Here is an 18,560-nt window from a genome sequence, read left to right as displayed (position 1 = left end):
TTAATTTTTATAAAAACATTAAATTTAAATTACAAATAACTATATATAATAAATACATTTTATATATTGAGTATATCATAATTGTAAACAATAAATTATTTTTAAAACATTTCTAAATAAAATAATAAATATTTATAATGGAATGAAATATAATAACTACTATAAATATTTTTACAAATAAGCCTGTTCATGAGTCTATTTAACGAACCTGCTTCTGAGCTAGCTTGTTAGCTTGTAAATGAGTTGGCCCACGAGTCTTAATGAGCTGAATACTACTAAATTCGAACTTGACTTGTTTATTAAATGAGCTTAAAAATCGAGTTCGAGCTTGACTCATTTTCTAAATTAGCCGAATCAAATGAAACTGAATTGAGCTTTTATAAAGCCAAGCCTTGAGCAACTTACGAACAGTTTGATTCGTTTACCACCAAAATTTTCTTGTTATTGTTGCTATCATTGAGGTTATTTATGTAACTATTATTATTGCCAATGCCATCATTGTCTCTTTTTTTTTCCTATTATTGACAAAATATGTTATAATTCATGATTCTCTCGAAGTGAACCAAAATATCGAATGAAATAGATTGGTAAAATGTCATGGTTTTTATTAAGGAGTGTATTGTTTCCCTAAACCTTTGTGTATGCATGTCTACCTTTAATCATAAAAAAAAAAATCAATAATATAAGAATTAAACTGTATTCTATTAAACTTATTTTATTATGTGTGTTTTATTACCATTAAAATAAAAGTTATTTCAAATAAATTATTCCCTTTATCCTAAAATGATGTTGTTTGTTATTCATTGCCAAGAGACTGGTCTTTGTGTACACTTAGTGAGATGTTTATTTGGCAAATGCATCTTAAGGCCTCTTGTCTAACCATATCCAAAAATCTGAGAGCATCTCCAATCCCATCATATTTGATTATCACTTGCTTCTTAAAATAAATAATATGTTTGTAAGTAAGATCTTGCCTCGAAGCATACTATTGTTATGAAAAATGTGTTCAATATTTCCCCATCATCTTATTAGTCATCTGTAATCCCATCAAAGTAATTGTCATGGGATCTACTTGACCAAGGGCCATATGTGACTGTGGTGGCATTTGAGGCTGAGGTTGCTTCCCAAATCTAGCAACTCTTGCAAGCCTCCCATGCTAATTGGGAGCCAACGCTAAATCATGTGTGGATGCTTATCTTAAGCATCTAGCTCTTCTAGTACAATAAGACACCTTTACACAAGGCACTTAAAACTCAAAAACCCATTATCAAAGTGCCATACAAGATAAACTCTCATGCAAAAATGGACATAAAACACATGCAATGACACAAAAATTTAGAGGTAAGGAATACTAAACAAGGATGTTATAATAAGCACGCAAATCTAAGGCACACACAAATCGCACAATCATACAGTATTGAAAAGAGAAGAAGAATAACACCGGATTTAATGTAGTTCAATCGTAAGGTCTACGTTCATGGGCAAGACAAGAGAAAAAGTTTCATTATGATGAAAAGAGCAAGATATAATCAATCAGAACTCTCAAACCCTAATCCAAGTATGTTTTCCGAATATCTCACAACTCTACCGCAAATGGTAGAATATTACAATTTTTATACTGGTCCACTTTTTATCCCAATCGTGTCATAGAGCAAAACTTTCAGGTTGGGTCCCAATTCAGGTCCGTGAAAAACATATCCAAAATTTAAGCCACAAAAATAACAAAGGATAGACAAAAATCATACAATATGCACCATAGTTACATTGTCCTATGTCTCTAAGGCTTAAACTTTGATACTAACTTTGTCAAAATTTTATCTTGTGAGCTAGACCAACATTAAGACTTGGGTTGATATAAAGCGTCTGAAATCTGTTGTAAGTGTATCATAACCAAACCTAACACAAGGCTCATAAAAGGAAGCTTATAAAGGAGGAAGTTCAACTCAACCTCAAAAACACACATCCATAAAATAAACATATACCAGGAGAGTCCAACTTAACCTATACCTTAACTAGACATCGTATGCCTAAAAAACACCATGTGACCTAAATAGGACTTTCACATAGAGAACTTAGCATATATTTGATGTTCTCTAAGGTTTGCAAAGCTAACTTCAAATGTTTCTCATGTTCTACCTTCCTCCTAGAATAGCAAAACATCATAAATGAACATGATCATAATCCTATCTAAGTATGGCTTAAACACTTGATTCATTAAATCCATAAAGAGTTACAGGTGCATTCTTCAACCTAAATAGCATAACCAAAAAATTATAATGCCCATATTTAGTGCAAAAATCAGTCTTTGGTAGAGAGTCCTTAATCTTCAACTGATGATACTCAAACATCAAATCTATCTTAGAAAAATACTTTACAACTTATAACTAGTCAAACGAGTCATCAATCTTAGGCAGACAATACCTTTTCTTTGTAATCACTTTATTCATCTGCCTATAATCTATACACAACCTCATGGACCAATACTTCTTTTTCATAAAAAGCACTGGTACTCCCCAAGGTGAAACATTAGGCTTAATAAAACCTTTATTTGATAAATCCTACAGTTGCACCATCAATTACGCAAGCTTAGTAGGTGCCATGGTGGATCTAGAAATTTTTTTTTTAGGGATCAACATATAAAAAATAAATAATAAAGTATTATATAAAAGGTTAAAATATAATATTGATTTCTTATAATTAGACTCCTACATTTGCCACTGGCAAGTATCATCTTGTAAGGTGGCATAAATATGGGATTTCTTCCAAACGCAAGGTCAATGATAAACTCAATTCGCCTCTCAGGTGATAGCCCAAGCAAATCCTTAGAGGAAAACTCCTTAAACTTTCTTAATATAGGAATATCATCTATATTAAGTTCCTTAACTCCTACCTCTATAATAAACACCAAGTTTCTTTAGCACCCTTCAAACAAATATATTTACTTCTACCCTTTTATCTCTTGAAATGACAACTCCTCTTACGCCTAATAATCCGTTAGAGTCCATGTTAAATTGGAATTAGGAGTTTAGATAGAATAGAAAGTTTAGTTGTGACACCCCTTACCCTTCTATAGTGTAGCTGAGTAAAATATGCCACACAGTATGCCAGAGCACCAAATCATATTTCCATTACAAGTTACCCTTTTTAAACTCATTTATCTACAATTTTGATTAATCTGAATTTTTTCGCAAATTTTAAAGAAAATCCGGCAGAGTGCCGGCTATAAATTGGAAAAACAGTTCTTCTGAACCTGTTTAAAAGATACTTCCAATAAAATTTTCAAATCCAAAACTCCATTATACACACATCTCAACTCAATCTCAAAATCTCAACACTATTTTCAAAAATTTTTTTTTTGTTCACATCATCACTTGAAGCACATTCATGAATATTTCTCAACATTTAATTTTTTCAACATAATATACAGAAAATTTCGATAACATGAAATTTCATATATTTACATTATCAAATAATTTCAAGAGTTTATAGTTACAATCCAAAACTAATACAAAATGCAAAAGACAAAATGCCACCCAAAGTCCTAATGTCCTACCAAGTGCACTGCAGATGAGAGGTGACTCTGGACTCGATGTCGACTCGAAAGTTCACCCGGTCTGATGTCTGCTAGGCTCCCCAGCTATGTCTCCAGTACCTGCGCGTGGCAAAAGCGACGCGCTAAGCAATTCTGCTTAGTGGTGACAATATAAAATAAAATAACTAAAATAAAGTAAATATGTAGAATGTATGTTTACATCTTTGGTAGACTTAATTTTTGATATTTATTACAGTATTATTCTATTAAAATTTGATAAGATTTATTATCATTGCCCGAGTAACCCATACTAATCGACTAGACTGGATAAATGGGTAAACTGGTACTGTGTACTAAGATCCTCGGACCATCACACCATCAGTCACATTGTGTTTCCCGGTGTGTAACAGAATAGCTAATAAGCTGTAATAATTATCAGGGATAAAACCCGAGTATAACAACTCAATCAACATAGCCAAAGGCTATTATGTTACAGAATGGCACGTGAGGCCATAAAAAAGAGAATGGCATGAAGCTATATGCAGTACTATTAACAGAACTCTATTGGCGTGCCAACCTATCCAAACCAATCTTGCTAGATGTACTAGGGCATGTTACACTCTTAAATTATACAATTCTTGAAATTCAAGTTTAGGTGTTACTATTCAATTCATTAGTCAATAAAAATGTTGACTTTTACATGGACAATAGGTACATTGGTTTTAATACTCCCAACATACCACATTTTGCATTCTAAAATTGTTGGTATTGGTTGCCAATACCATTTCTAAGCTTAATGTTAATTGTTCAAAATTTTCAGATTTCAAGCTTTGTGTTTACTGTTCCATTAGTCATTTTTGCAGTGGGAATTTGGCAAAGTGGTCAACATGAAAGTTGTTTCTTATTTTGTCTAGTTACATTTCTTTTCTTGAATCACTCCATTTGGAGTTTTGTAGCTCAAGTTATGGCCCAAAAACTACAACTGGCCAAATTACAAATTTTCCAAATTTTCTGGACTGACCAAATCTACAGTATTTTGAGCAGTGATTGCAGGTCACTTTTTGAATATGTTATGATCATAATTTAGGTTAAGTTTCTTCATAAAAGTTGTAGGTCTATATTTCAGCTTGTTGCTGATAAAATTTTAGATCAATTGGACCTTTCTACACTGAGTTATGGCCAAATGACTAAACACTGTTCATTTAGTCATTTTGCCTAGGCAGAATACAGATCACTCGGATTAGGACAATCTTTAGGTCAATTTGTTTTGGTTTTATGGGCATGGTTTCTTCACCAAAGTTGTGCCATTATGTGTTTAGTTTTATGTCCAATTGGGCTTGCACCAATTATTACTGCCCAAACCAACTAGACTCATGCCCAGTCCTACAGGTCATCAAGGGCAGCCACACTAACCTCAATTCCCACTACACAGACCACTTCATTTCTTGTTTACACATAACCAAATGGTCACTAATTGACTATTAAAACTTACTTTTACCATTACATGATCAAAGTCTCCATTTCATACCCAAACCCTAACCCTAACATCTCAAATCATGCATTTAACTTGCATTTCACCATTTCACTTAAGGGACTAATGTTAAGGCAGCCATACTACCATTTCTAGTTCCATGAAATCCTCAAAACCTTACCACATCCAAGGCTGCCAAAAATGTGAGATGGGCATACACATGTTATTTGTTAAATTTCTTTGTAATTTTACACTCAATCATACTCCTTCAACATGAATTTAAAGAGAAAAACAAGTTTAAGTCACTAACCTTTAGTGGAGCTAATCTCAAACTTGTAAGAACTCTTCTTTAACACTTCTTTTTGCTCCCAAAAGATTCACCAAGATGAAAGAGCAAGCTTTTGTGTTAACACCTAGGGTTTTTGTTGGAAGAAAACTAGGGAAAGCAAGCTTTTGGTGAGCTTGGCTATGGAGGAGTGAGGGAGAGCTTTGGGACGTTTTTTGAAGAAGGGAGAGGCTGTTGGTTTGTTCCAGATTTCTGCCCTCTTTTTTTCATTATAATTGTCTTACTTTAATTTGATTGGCCATAGCATTTTTAATTACCTCATACTTACATAAGCATGAAGTAATAAATCCCATAATTTTCATTTTCTTTTCTTTCATTGCCTATTCATTTTTAAATAATTTTTCATCAATATTTTTTCATATTTTATGTCATATAATTCACTTACATAAATGGACAAGTTGGTAAAAAATCATCTCTGAAGACGAAATGACCAAAATGCCCTTCGTTTGGCTTAACGAGCCAAAATTGTCTGTACCGATGGAAAAATTTTTCGAAGCATTTTCTTGGCATTCTAATGCCATAGGAACCTCAATGACCTTTCTCTAGAGTCCCAAAAATTATTTTATAAATTTTTCCCCGGGTCTAGGGTTGTTAACGGCCTTCACCATCACTTCTCCTTCGGGTTACTCATCACAGGGGTTTCGGCTCATTTAACTTTAGTGTATTTCATTTCTATAAATTTTTCTTGATTTTTATGAGTATTATTTAGTTTCTTTATAACTTCCCACTTTAGTCTAATTATAATTTCAAACATTCTAGCTGGCCGGACCGACATTGGCCACCAGAACAGTAGACTGTACGGACTAGCTAAAGTGAGGATATTGCATTAGTATAACTTAAATTATAAAGTTTAATAAATGAAAGTCCTAAAAGGATTAGGTTTTAGTGGCTTACATATATGAGTAGTTTGGTTGACCATTATATCATAGAGAGCTCATAAAATAGAGAGGTGCACTGAATTCTATGAGTTTTGTTTGAGTAATTTTGAGGATGAAAAAAATAATTAGTGGTTGTCATTATTTTTCCTTAATAATGGATTTAATTGGTGGAGTACACTTACATCGAACCATTTGTGTTCTTTAATTTATGTGGGTGAGATTTTCATAACAACTGGTATAAGAGCTAGGTTCCTATGCCAAAGATGGTGAGCACAAAACTTAAGGTAGAGCCATTTAATGAAAAAAATAATTTTAGTTTGTGGTAAAGTATCATGAAGGATGTCCTTGTGCAATAAAGATTAATAAAAGTATTGAATGAGAAGCAACCGACGACCATGAAAGATGATGATTGGGAGGAACTCCAACAAAGGGCAGTTAGTATGATTTGATTGACATTAACCCTTAATGTGAAGTATAATGTTTTGGAAGAGACTTCACCAATTGTTTTGTGAAAAAAATTGAAGAGCCTGTATATGTCAAAGTCACTCACAAATCACTTATGCCTCACAAATCACTTATGCCTGAAGGAGGAGTTGTACCAACTCAAAATAGAGATAGGTAATGATGTGAGGGATCATCTTAATGTTTTTAATAAATTCATTACACAATTGATTAGTGTTAGTGTGAAGGAAGATGATGAAAATAAAGCACTCTTGTTTATAACTTCTCTTTCACAATCTTATAAAAGCTTAGTGACAGCCTTAATAGTTGGAAGGAGAATTTGAAGGTGAAGAAGGTTACCGCAGTTATCTTCGATGATGAGAAGTTCAAAAAAATAGGTAGTAGCAATTAAGGTGGAGCTTTTATCACTGGTTCTAGTCGTGGAAGAAACAATCCACATGAAAATAATTAGAGAAGAAATAGTAGATCGAGTTTGAGATCATGAGTATACTGTTGCAAGGTATTTTGCGGTCGCCTGGACGAGCACTTACCGAAGTTTGTAAGTGAGGAGTCGCCACTTTAATTTTGAGGGAAATTAAAGAAAACCATTTATGAAAATAAATTAAAATGAAACCACTTAGAAAAAAAACAGAGATTCTAGGTTCGGGGTCCGTAAACGGGTGGGGAAGGTGTTAGGCACCCCACCTCGTCCCTCAATGAGGGTAAGTAGATTTAACCTTATGCTCTTTATAAATTAAAATCGATAGTTAGCGGGGTTAGAATGATGATGTTAATCCCTTTGATAGAAGGGAATATTTGATTTTTCACTATTTCAGGTTACCCAGATACATAAGTACATGAGGCAGCCCTTAGTGAGTTGATGTTGCGTAGCGATTTTGGTTTGGAGGATTGCTTTGCGTATTGTGTTATTTTAGTTTGGATTTGAGAGGATCCGAGTAAAAGCCTCTCCCGATCTCTAGGAGTAGTCTGTTTAAAGTTTGATTGAGGAATCTCGGATAAGAACTCTCCTCCGATCTTCGCATATTTGAAATTTGATTTGAGAATCGGATGAGAACTCTCCTCCGATCTCTTTTAATATTTATGAAAAAAATTTTAATTGAGAATCGGATAAGAACTCTCCTCCGATCTCTTTAAGTATTTATTAAAATTTTGATTGAGAATCGGATAAGAACTCTCTTCCGATCTCTTTAAGTATGCAATTTTAGAGTTTTAATGAAGGATCTCGGATAAGAACTCTCCTCCGATCTCCTGTTTTTGTTCAAATGAGGATCGAGTAAGAACTCTCCCCCGACCTCTTAAAATTTAATTACAATCGTATATTGTAAGAACCTTAAACTAAGGGTTCTGATATTCGACGAAGCTGAGAACCCGAATCAGGCTTCTCTTGACCCATTGATACCTTATAACTAGGGAAGGGATACCAGACTGAATTTTACCGATCTCCTATGTGATCGCCTTACCAGTACCTTTTAACAGGCAATATTCAATCTCTTTCATTTACCAGTCTGGTATCCGATCTTACTTCGGTTCCCCACTATACCCAATTATTTTCTGAGCTAGTTTAGTGGTTTGACTTCATAATTTCCTCTAACTTATTGTCCAAACTTTTGTTATTTTGAAGAAACTCTCATGTTAAGATACAGCTACCATCATTTTATCAAACTACCTATACATTACCCGTAACCAGAACACCTACATTAGGAGATAATAAAGACCAAGAACAAATAAATAACATGAACTGATGTATCAAAAGATAAACTCAAAAGAATAACCACCTACGTGGGGCCTTCTAACATAAGATAAACTTAACGAAAATTACGAGCATGAAAAAAAAGAAAATAAAGACAAACACTGGATAGGGCAACGGTTCAGACACTCATCTGTAGGGAGTTGAACCTATTGAACTAACTATGGAGTCATGAATGTTGTAGAGTTGCGTGCTAATAGTCTGGGGACTAATGTTTTCCTTGAAATGAAGAATACCAAGTTAGAATGTAGTTGAGCCGGAATGACAATAACCAAGTTTGAATGAGATTGAGCTCGGAAAATAAAAGTGGATATAAAAGTGAAGAAAACAGAACTAAAACTAAGAGAGGGTATCGCAGAGCAATGAACAAACTGAAAATCAAGAGTTCCAGTGTCCAACACTCCTTCAAAGAAAATACTTTAGAAAACTAGTTTCTGAAGTTTTTCTAGCTTAAAAATAGCAGAGTAGCAAAACTGAATCAATTTTCAGAGCCTTTCTACTATAATCACCACCCGTTTTTTGTTCCTCCACCCCCCTCTTAACAGTATTGCATGCAGGTATTTATAGGGAACGGGTGCTCCCAATGAAGGGTCAGGATTTCCTTTGAGGGAGATGGAAGGTTCAGATTTTAAAGGACGTGATCTGATGCCTGAGAATTGAAGAGAATCAAAATGGACGGCTGAGCTCTTATTCAGAATATTTGTCCTTTCTCCTTTCTAATCCAACGATTCCAAACTTTCTTATCAAGGGAGATTCGAGGGCTGGGAATAAAAGGCGTCGGTCTTGTCGCCCTCTCTTTGATCCAAGGGCTCCAGACTCGTCCTTATAAGTTAGATCAACAGTGGAGATCGAGATGTACAGGATCACATGACATGTCCCGCACTGCCGAATGTGAGCGATTCTGCAGATGAGGCGTGCGGTGGAGATTTGATCTCGTCTACAATGCTTTAACTACCTCAGCTCTGATTATGATGACAGTTATTGAAAGTTGTCTCATCCTCTTCTTGCTTTCCAATCTCTCATCCCTTTCGATCTTTCCATCATGGCCTTTTTCCAATCTCTCATGTCAGGCCCCTCTCCCGATCTCTCCCATTCCAGCTCCTTCTCCTCTATCCGGGCTGATCCAGTCAAAGCATTTATTACTTCGGTTACCGAGGCACCCGCTTCGATTTTCGCTAGTAATAAATGCTTAGACCCTTCCTATATATATATATATATATATATATATATATATATATATATATATATATATATATATATATATGCCTTCGATCAGGGATTTCTCCCACATTCCATTCCTTCCTATTTCCATCCCTTTCTTCTTCTGTTCTAATTTTCCGGTAACATTATGACCACGGTGACTGCTTTTGATCTTTTTCCGGCTATTTTCTCTGCTTTCCGACTGAAGATTTACGATCCCGATGATCGGAAAATCATGATAACCATTTTTGATGACAGTGAGAAAACTGGACTAATTTACCGATTAAGATAAAAAATATTGATCATACCGATCTCGGGTCGATCTACCGATATAATCGGTGAGCCGATTTCGGGCGAGAAGACTGCTAATTTCCCTCTTAACATCGGTGACTGCCCTTTGAAGTTCATTTGGCTCCTCACCACATCGGGCGTCCCGACTGCAGCTCGGTTCTGGTCAATGACATAGACGATGACTCCTCATCCTCATGAGAGTCATAGTCACCCCATCTGAGCTGTACATCTATCCGCCGCCTATGTCTGGCTTTCTGATCAGACACATCTTTTGATTCAGCCATGAGACTAGGCTTTGACATAGGTCCTTACTAGGTAGAATGTACTGCCGATCTCTAGAGATCGCCCAAATAATGTAATCTGATCTTTAAAGGATGTAATCCGATCTCTTGAGATCGCCCAAATGATGTAATCTGCTCTGTAATCCGATTTTTTGAGATCGCCCAAATGATGTAATATGTTCTTTTGGAAATAAAATTTTATTTTGACAATTATCATTTATTATTATTGCATTAATTACTTTTCGATCTCTAATGTGCATATCCGATCTGATTCCTAACTAAATAGCCCTTGACCGATCTATGATTCTGAACATCTACCTTAATTTGCCGATCTTTAACTAGCCGATCTCCCTTTATTCATTTAATGAGCTTCGGGAATATTCTTGCGACGTGTCAGAAAAGCTGGCAAATTTCGCTAACCGATGCATCGCTTGGGATACCGTGAGCATTGAATGCTCAGACGGGTATAAATAAGGGAAGGCTCAGCCAGTTGCTCCCTTATGTCATTTTCAGCACCTTGCGAGTAATTCCAAAATTCTCTCGTTCCTTCAAGTTCTTCCGACACCGATCACGCTCCGGTAAGGATTTTGATCTTTCTCTTAGTTAAAATTTTCTCTTTTCTTTGAAAATGAGTAGCGCCGAGGGTCAGAGAGCGGCGAGCCCCCCTTCCGTTCATGTCTCGTGGTCGTCAGATGAGGTTGAAGTGGTTGGACCAAGTGGGCGATTTGATCCTCCCATGACCTCCATTTCAGCTCGTGGTCAAGCGGGACCCTCAAGACGAACGCATCCCTCAGGGAGAGAAAACCTTCTCGTGGATGGAGCTGCCATCAATCCTTTAGGAAGCCGATCTGCAAACGTTTAGCTAAGAATATAACCTTCGGACCGATTCATACGAACTTATCAGGTGTCATGGCGACCTCCGAGCCGATCATTTCTTCAAAGAAAATGATATGATCATGGTATACGAAGAGCAATTAAAAGCCGGGCTACGGTTTCCTCTTGATGACTTCTTCAAGGAAGTTTTGAAATTCCACCAAGTATGTATAGCCCAAGTACATCCGAACTCGTGGCGGATCCTGGTAGCCTTCAGAGGCCTCTGCCGAGCTAAGGGACTCAGTCCTACAGCGAAGGTGTTCGCTTAGCTACATAGGCTAACTCGTCGAAAGGACGACGAGTACTGGTTCTTTCAGGCGAAACCGCATTGTGGGCTCTTTACCGATCTACCCTCCTCACTGAAAAATTGGAAGAATCGCTTCTTTATCATGAGGAGTAAGATTCTGAATGGTTTTGAGGGTTTCTCGCGTAGCTGGATGCATATGGGCCCATCACTTTTGAAGCACATCGCCCTGAGTAGGGAAGAGGGTGCAATGGTGATGGAGTTAAAGGATCAAGTGGCCAATCAGAAGTTCTCCTGTCTAGATGCGGTGACGGCTGAACTGCATCATTGGATGATGCGGCTGGTTACCGGGGAAGAACGCGGGCTTTAGCTCTCTGACCTCGGCTTCGGTACTTTCTATATCTCTGATCTCTGAGCCTTAGCGAACTCACTGACTTTTTCTTTGTGCAGGTATGGCGAGCGGCGAGGCTTCCAAAGAGAGTTGAAAGCGGAAGAGAGAGGTCTCTAGGAAAGTGCGGGAGATGAAGCACGCCGAGGCCTCTCAGACGCTAAGGCACGATCCGGGAGAGATGCAGGGAGGCTCGTCCCGCCCCTCGGGACCGCCGATCCCTGAAGTAGAAGTAGTTCGGTCTCCTTCCCGATAAGAAGAACCGCCACCTCCAACGGTTGTTTCGAGTGCGGAAGGGGGTCCTTCCCAACATCATACAATAACCCTTTCCCACGGTGCTCAAGTCCTGATTCACTCCCTGGAGAAGAACCGAACTGTTCGAGAGAATCCGGGTTTGGCTAAGGTTTTGGGGGCCTCCATCTGCCTTCAGGAGGATCGGAATAGGCTAACCCCGAACAGTCTTGATGATATCCTGACCCAGACTATGAGCCTGAGCGTGGAGAGTTTGGTGAACCAACATATCATCTGGGAAAAGGCTCATCATTTAAAGCAAGAGATCCAAAAGGTGGGTTAGGAAGCGGCTTCCGCTCGAGCTCAACTTTCATCCGCCCGGGAATATATAGCTGAAATTGAGGGGCGGATGAAATCCTATGAGGATAGATTGGTCGAGCAGGCTCATGCCCTTGAAGAAGCTCGGGCGCTCCGAGCTGCTGACGTCGCTCGCCTCACTGACAAACTCAAAGCAAAAGAAGAAGAGGCAGTGACGAGGGAGGCGGGTGCTTATGTGAACGCCCATGGGGACCTTTTGGCCGAGCTCAAGAAGCATTATCCCGAGGAGGACTTTTCCTGGATGGTGGACCTGGCTCCCTAAGACGAGGAGGATAGTGAGGAGGAGCTGAGGGTGATAGAGAGGGTGATCAAAATGTAGAACAGGCTAGGGGTGATCCTCCAGCCGAATGACTTGTATATATTCTTATTTTGAAATGAAGTTCTTTCTTTTGTCCAATGACTTGATGAGATCGGAAAGTATCTAAGTTGTATAAGCGCCTGATTATCTGAATATATTAGAACAATTTGAAAGCGATTATTAATCTAGGTATAAGAGGTCGGAAAAACTTTGTAAGCATGAGATCGGCTGAGAACAGACGCCGAATGGGACTTGATTAAAATTGGAAACCCGATTTGAACACGTAAGATCGGAAGCATCATTAAACTGGATTAAAACCTTAACTTTATTGAACGATTATCCACAAAATTTTAAAAGAGAGATCGAAAATAAAACTGGATGGCACGAAGACCTAATGTTGGTTTGATTTCGTTTGACAAGAGATCGGAAATGTGATTAACTGGCCAAGAGACTTAATAATTGGTTCAAGAGATCGGTAAGGATTTGAGTGATACAGAAACTTGGTATTGGTTCAGTTTCTTTGGAGAGAGATCGGAAATGTGATCGACTGGCAAGGAGACTTGGTGTCGGTTTAGATCCCTATGAAGAGAGACCGGAAATGAATGGAGACTTGGTGATAGGGATCGATTTCAAAGTTTATTGATTTCGGGGATCGACCAAAATATGGTGTCGACATATACCTTAAAGATAGAAAATGCTACTATTATTATGAGAAGGGCCACATTCAATGCCATTTTATGGAAGATGAAACAACATATTGCAGAGTTTAAATAATTCATTACAAGATAAGTGGTTAATGGATTTTGCTTGCCCATTTGATGTATGCTCAAAGAAGAATTAAGTGGTTTGATATAATTGAAGAAAAGAAAAGAGAGAAATTGAAACTAGCCAATGGAAACAAAATGGAAGTCAAAGGTATTGGTAGAGTGAAAATCAAGCTGCATAGTGATCGTGCAAAATTGTTTGATAAAGTGAGGTATATTTCTAAATTAGAAAGGAACTTAATTTCCTGGGGTAAATTGGATTCTTTAGGTTATGAGTGTTCAATTCATGGTGGAGTCATGGAGTTTGCCAAAGTGCTCTTGTGATCATGAACGGTGAAATTTTTGATGCAAAGAATCCCTATAAATTAGAAGGAAGCACATTGATAAGAAGAAAATAAGACGTAACATCAATAATTAAGAGTATAAAAAAGTACCTAAAAGAAAATTAACTTTTGCAGTAGTGTTAAAGACTAAGGAGGTATTTGGTTCAGCTGTTTAATATAGTTGATAGCAAATAGGCATTCAAACAGCTGAAACCAAGTGTTTGGTAAACATTTAAAATATTAACTGATAGCTAGTATAAAACTGATAGGATACCAAATTGTAGCATTTTGTATCAACTATAAAATTGGAGTTGAGCTGCTATATATTTATATAATTATTTGACAAAAATAGCCCTCTTTGTTTTACGTATCTTTGCTCCATAAATTTGGAAAAAGTGGCTTGGAAATCATAAATTTTATAGACAAGTTTATGAGCAATTTTAAGTTTGCTGGAGCATTTTACTTCTTTAATATAAACTTATATTATACTATTTAATTATGTAAAAATAATTTTTATGCAGGTAGTGATTATTACTCATTAGGAATATCAAATCTTGTAATTTAATATTGACAAACAATGATAAAATAATATAATAAATAATATAATAAATCAATAATTATATATTTATTTAATAAAAAATAAAAAATATGATATATTAAATAAATAATTATATTATTTATTTTAATAAAAAATAAATTATATGATATATATATATCATTATTAGTAATTTTATATATCAACAATAACGGTTAAACAAAATTTTATCAAATACTTAATATAAATCATTGACTATCAGCTAGCAGTAAAATTATCAGTTCTTAACTACACCCAACAGTTAAACCAAACAAACCCTAATTCAATTTGACTTGGAGATGAAGATTGTTAGAGTCCAAGTTAAATTAGAATTAGAAGATTAGATAAAATAGAAAATTTAGTAAAATTTAAATTATAAAGTTTAATAATTAGAAGTCCTAAAAGGATTAGATTTTAATGGTCTATATATATGAGTAGTTGATTAACCAATATATCGTAGAAAGTTCATGAGTTTTGTTTGAGTTATTTTGAGGATAAGAAAAATAATTAGTGGTTATAATTATTTTTTCTTAATAGAAGATTTAATTAATGAAGTAGACTTATGTCAAATTACGTTAAATTTTATGTTATTTAATTTGTGTAAGTGAAATTTTCACAACATAATAAATTCAGCAATATATATGTACTTAGATTGTACAATTTATAATTGCCTTTTGCCATAGGCTAGTAATCTCAATTTTGCTCATGACACAAAAGTTTCAAGGAGGAATTCAATTGAGGAAAAATCAATGTGTGAAGGTGCAAGGGTTGAGAAACATAATTTTATAAGCGTAGAAACAATCCAAACAGTTAATTGATATATACCCATGAAAAAGCCAATTTCTCTTTATATACTTAAAATTTTATTATGGATTAAGATCTAGTTAGGTCAGATTTTATTGGTATATATCAAAATGTAATGAATGAAAGTTTCATATTCATAAACTTATTCTTTTTGCCATTGACCCGCACTACAAACATTTTTGTTATCTTTAATTAGTTATTTTTAAGGCCAAATGCATAATTTTCCCCTCAAACATTTTGAGTTTAATATATATGTACTTTTATTAGAATATATTCCGCAGAGGTAAATCTTTGCCTGCTAGGCAAGAGAATAGCAAGTTGCAAATTCAGATACATCCCTAAACTATTATTCTTTTCAACAATTGAACACAGATTTCCTTGGCTAGGACTACCCATTTAAGCATAGGGAGGGATGGAGCCATGCTTGGACAAGGGGGGCACTGGATCCCACTAAATTTTTAAAATTTTTTAGGAGTATAATAATAGTTTTTCAAAAAAATTAGTATTTATTATATTATTATATAAATTTTATGGGGGTAGTGGCCCTGCAAAATTTTAATAAGTATTTAAAAATTTGTTAGGGGTATAGATATAATGGTAATTTTGCAAAAATTAATATTTTTTTTTACAAATTTCTATCAAATTTTGATGGGGCATTGGCCCCAATATTTTAAAAATTTGTAGGCTTTATTAGTAATTTTATAAAGAAAAACTCTAATTTTTTTTTTACAACCCTTTTGAAAGAATGATACAATAGTGAAATGCAAATTCTTTTTCCAAAAAAAAATTTAAAACATCATTGTCTTTTGGTTTCTTATTCTCCATCAATTATAATTTACGGTAATTACTAGCTTCTTTTTTTTTGGAATTTAAATTATTAATAAGATTATAAAATGGAAGTTTAACAACACATTTCCCTTATTATTTTTTCATCAATTTGGAATTTAGTGACTTTCTTCTCATAATCTCATTGTTATTATTGAAACTCTCCCTAGTTATAATTTTATTATACTCAAATTATATATATAAAAAAATCTTTCATAAAATAAAATTATATCATTTATTTTATTTAATCTATAATTTTAATTAAATTTATTTTTCATGATTACTTTAAAAAAATTAAAATTCAAGACAAATTGGACAAGTTTTTAAATTTTAAGCCATCAATATATTGTAAGTTAAATAAATGCTAATATTAAGTATTCATTATATTTTAATTAAAACAATTTCTTTTAATTTTTATCAAGTTAATTTTATTTTTTTTAAAAATATATTTCATTATATATATATATATATATATATATATATATATATTATTTTTACAAATTACATATTCAATTGGACCCTAAATAGAATTTCCGGCTCCATCACTGTTTAAATATATTCATTAACATGTCAAAATTACATAAATGGGGTCATTTTGGTGTTGAATATGTTTTAAGAACAATTTACCAAAACCCAAATGACATAAGAAGCCTAAGAAAAAATTCCAAGAACTAGATCAAATAATTAAAACTAGAATCCTATCAATCCCAATAACTTCGAAATCCAAACCGAAATTAGAAATAAAAAACAAAACTAGTGAAAACCAAGCCTAAAAATAAACCGAGTTGGAATTAATTAATATCAATAATACCGATAACTTCAATTAAATATGCTTGCTGGAAAAAAAAAAAAAATTCTCACAATCAAAAGGTAAAGGAAGCATTAGCAATAACACCACCACTACCACAAGAATTCATAACCTAGTGGCCTTCTTATCAAAGAACAAATCGTCAGCCTTCCTTATAACCCCATGCACTACTACAACCACCAATACGATCAATAGCAAGACTAGAACATTCACAGTCATATAGATCAGCAACAAGAACACTATCGTTTGCACTCTGCACTCAATACGATTAACTCCACCTGACCACTTGTCCAACTAAAAACCACCAATGGTCATTGCTTAGGACGTACAAGAACAGTCATGCAGCCATCATCACTATAAACACATCAGGTTTGCGTTCGTCCTTGAGTGTTTCAAGACAACAAATTCTTCACAGTGGCAAACAAGAAACATGAATTGTAGTGGGATGGCATTTGTTTGTTTTTTCAAATAATGGATTTTGTCGGAGATTTTTCCCATATTGCAAAACTTAAGATTTTATAAAATCTAAACAAATTTATAAGAAATAAGGAATGAATTCAGAACAAGTGATTGAATAAGTGATTAGGCAATAAGAAAAATAGAAAAATAATTGAGAAAGATGGCGAAGATGTTATAAGCGTGTGTGCTTGAGCAAGACTGTTTCTCTAATTTATACGAAGCAATTCTTGATCACTTGCTGTAATTCACATGTTTACGTGCACGGTGTTAACTAGGCAAATTTATATCAAATGTTATAAATTAATAATTTGTGGGAGTAATAGTTTGTGCAATAATTAGCTTTAGCTTAGCGTAATAAAATCGTCTTTAAGACTATATATTTTGAGTCTCAAATGGAACTAATTATAATATAAAAAAAAAGTGTAATTAATTAAATTCAAAAGTTTTCAAGTGAAATTATGCATTTAGTCTTAAATTATCCTTGAAAAGTTGGGCTAACCTAAGAATAGCATAAGGTTTAGTTCAATTTTTATTCTCTTCGCATCTAAAATATGTAACTTAGAAAGGCTATCCATCCCAAGTGCGCAAAATGGGCCTAAAACTTACAAATTTCAATATTTTATTGACCCTAAATTCATCTTGTTGATGGACTATTTCTATAGGAAAAAATTAAATACTTTAAATAGTTTTGTGAGGTAGAAGAATTTTATAAAATATCATTTATAATTTTTTCATATTATTAATTTTAATTAAAATTCAAATTCGAGATCTCATAGTTTAAAAAATACTCAAATATTATTAAATTAATTATCTGTTTGGCATTGCATTTAAATGTCTAAAACTATTTTTCTAAATAAAAATATCATTTTGATGCCGTTAAAAAAAGTAATTTTAAAAAAATTATTTTGTTATATTAATATTTTAATGACTAAAACTTATTAAATTTAATTTTAAATTATGTTTTAATACTTTTTAATTAGTATATCCATAAAAATGATTTTTTCAATAATAATTCTAACAATAATACCAAATAAACCCTAAAACGGACTAGTATTGATAGTGCTTATTATATTCAAGAGAGGATTACTGCTTTCAAATCAATAAATTACATTTATATTTGTTCTTGGATAAAGTGTTGCTACATGCATATGCTCCAAATCCGTTAGATATCATTAAAACACAATCAATAACTTATGATGTAAATTTGATAAAGCATGTAAAATTTAACATCTATTAGATAAGTAATTGAATTTTATTTTATAGTTTCTTAAAGGTTTATATATTATAATTTATGTCAAAATAAAAAAAAAATCAAAACATAACATGCTTTTAATTAAATTATCAACTTTTTATTTTCTGGCAATAAATCTAAATCCTAATGTA

The sequence above is a fragment of the Hevea brasiliensis genome, chromosome 14, assembly GCF_030052815.1.
Source record: "Hevea brasiliensis isolate MT/VB/25A 57/8 chromosome 14, ASM3005281v1, whole genome shotgun sequence".
NCBI lineage: Eukaryota > Viridiplantae > Streptophyta > Magnoliopsida > Malpighiales > Euphorbiaceae > Hevea > Hevea brasiliensis.
Note: the sequence above shows the minus strand (reverse complement) of the source record.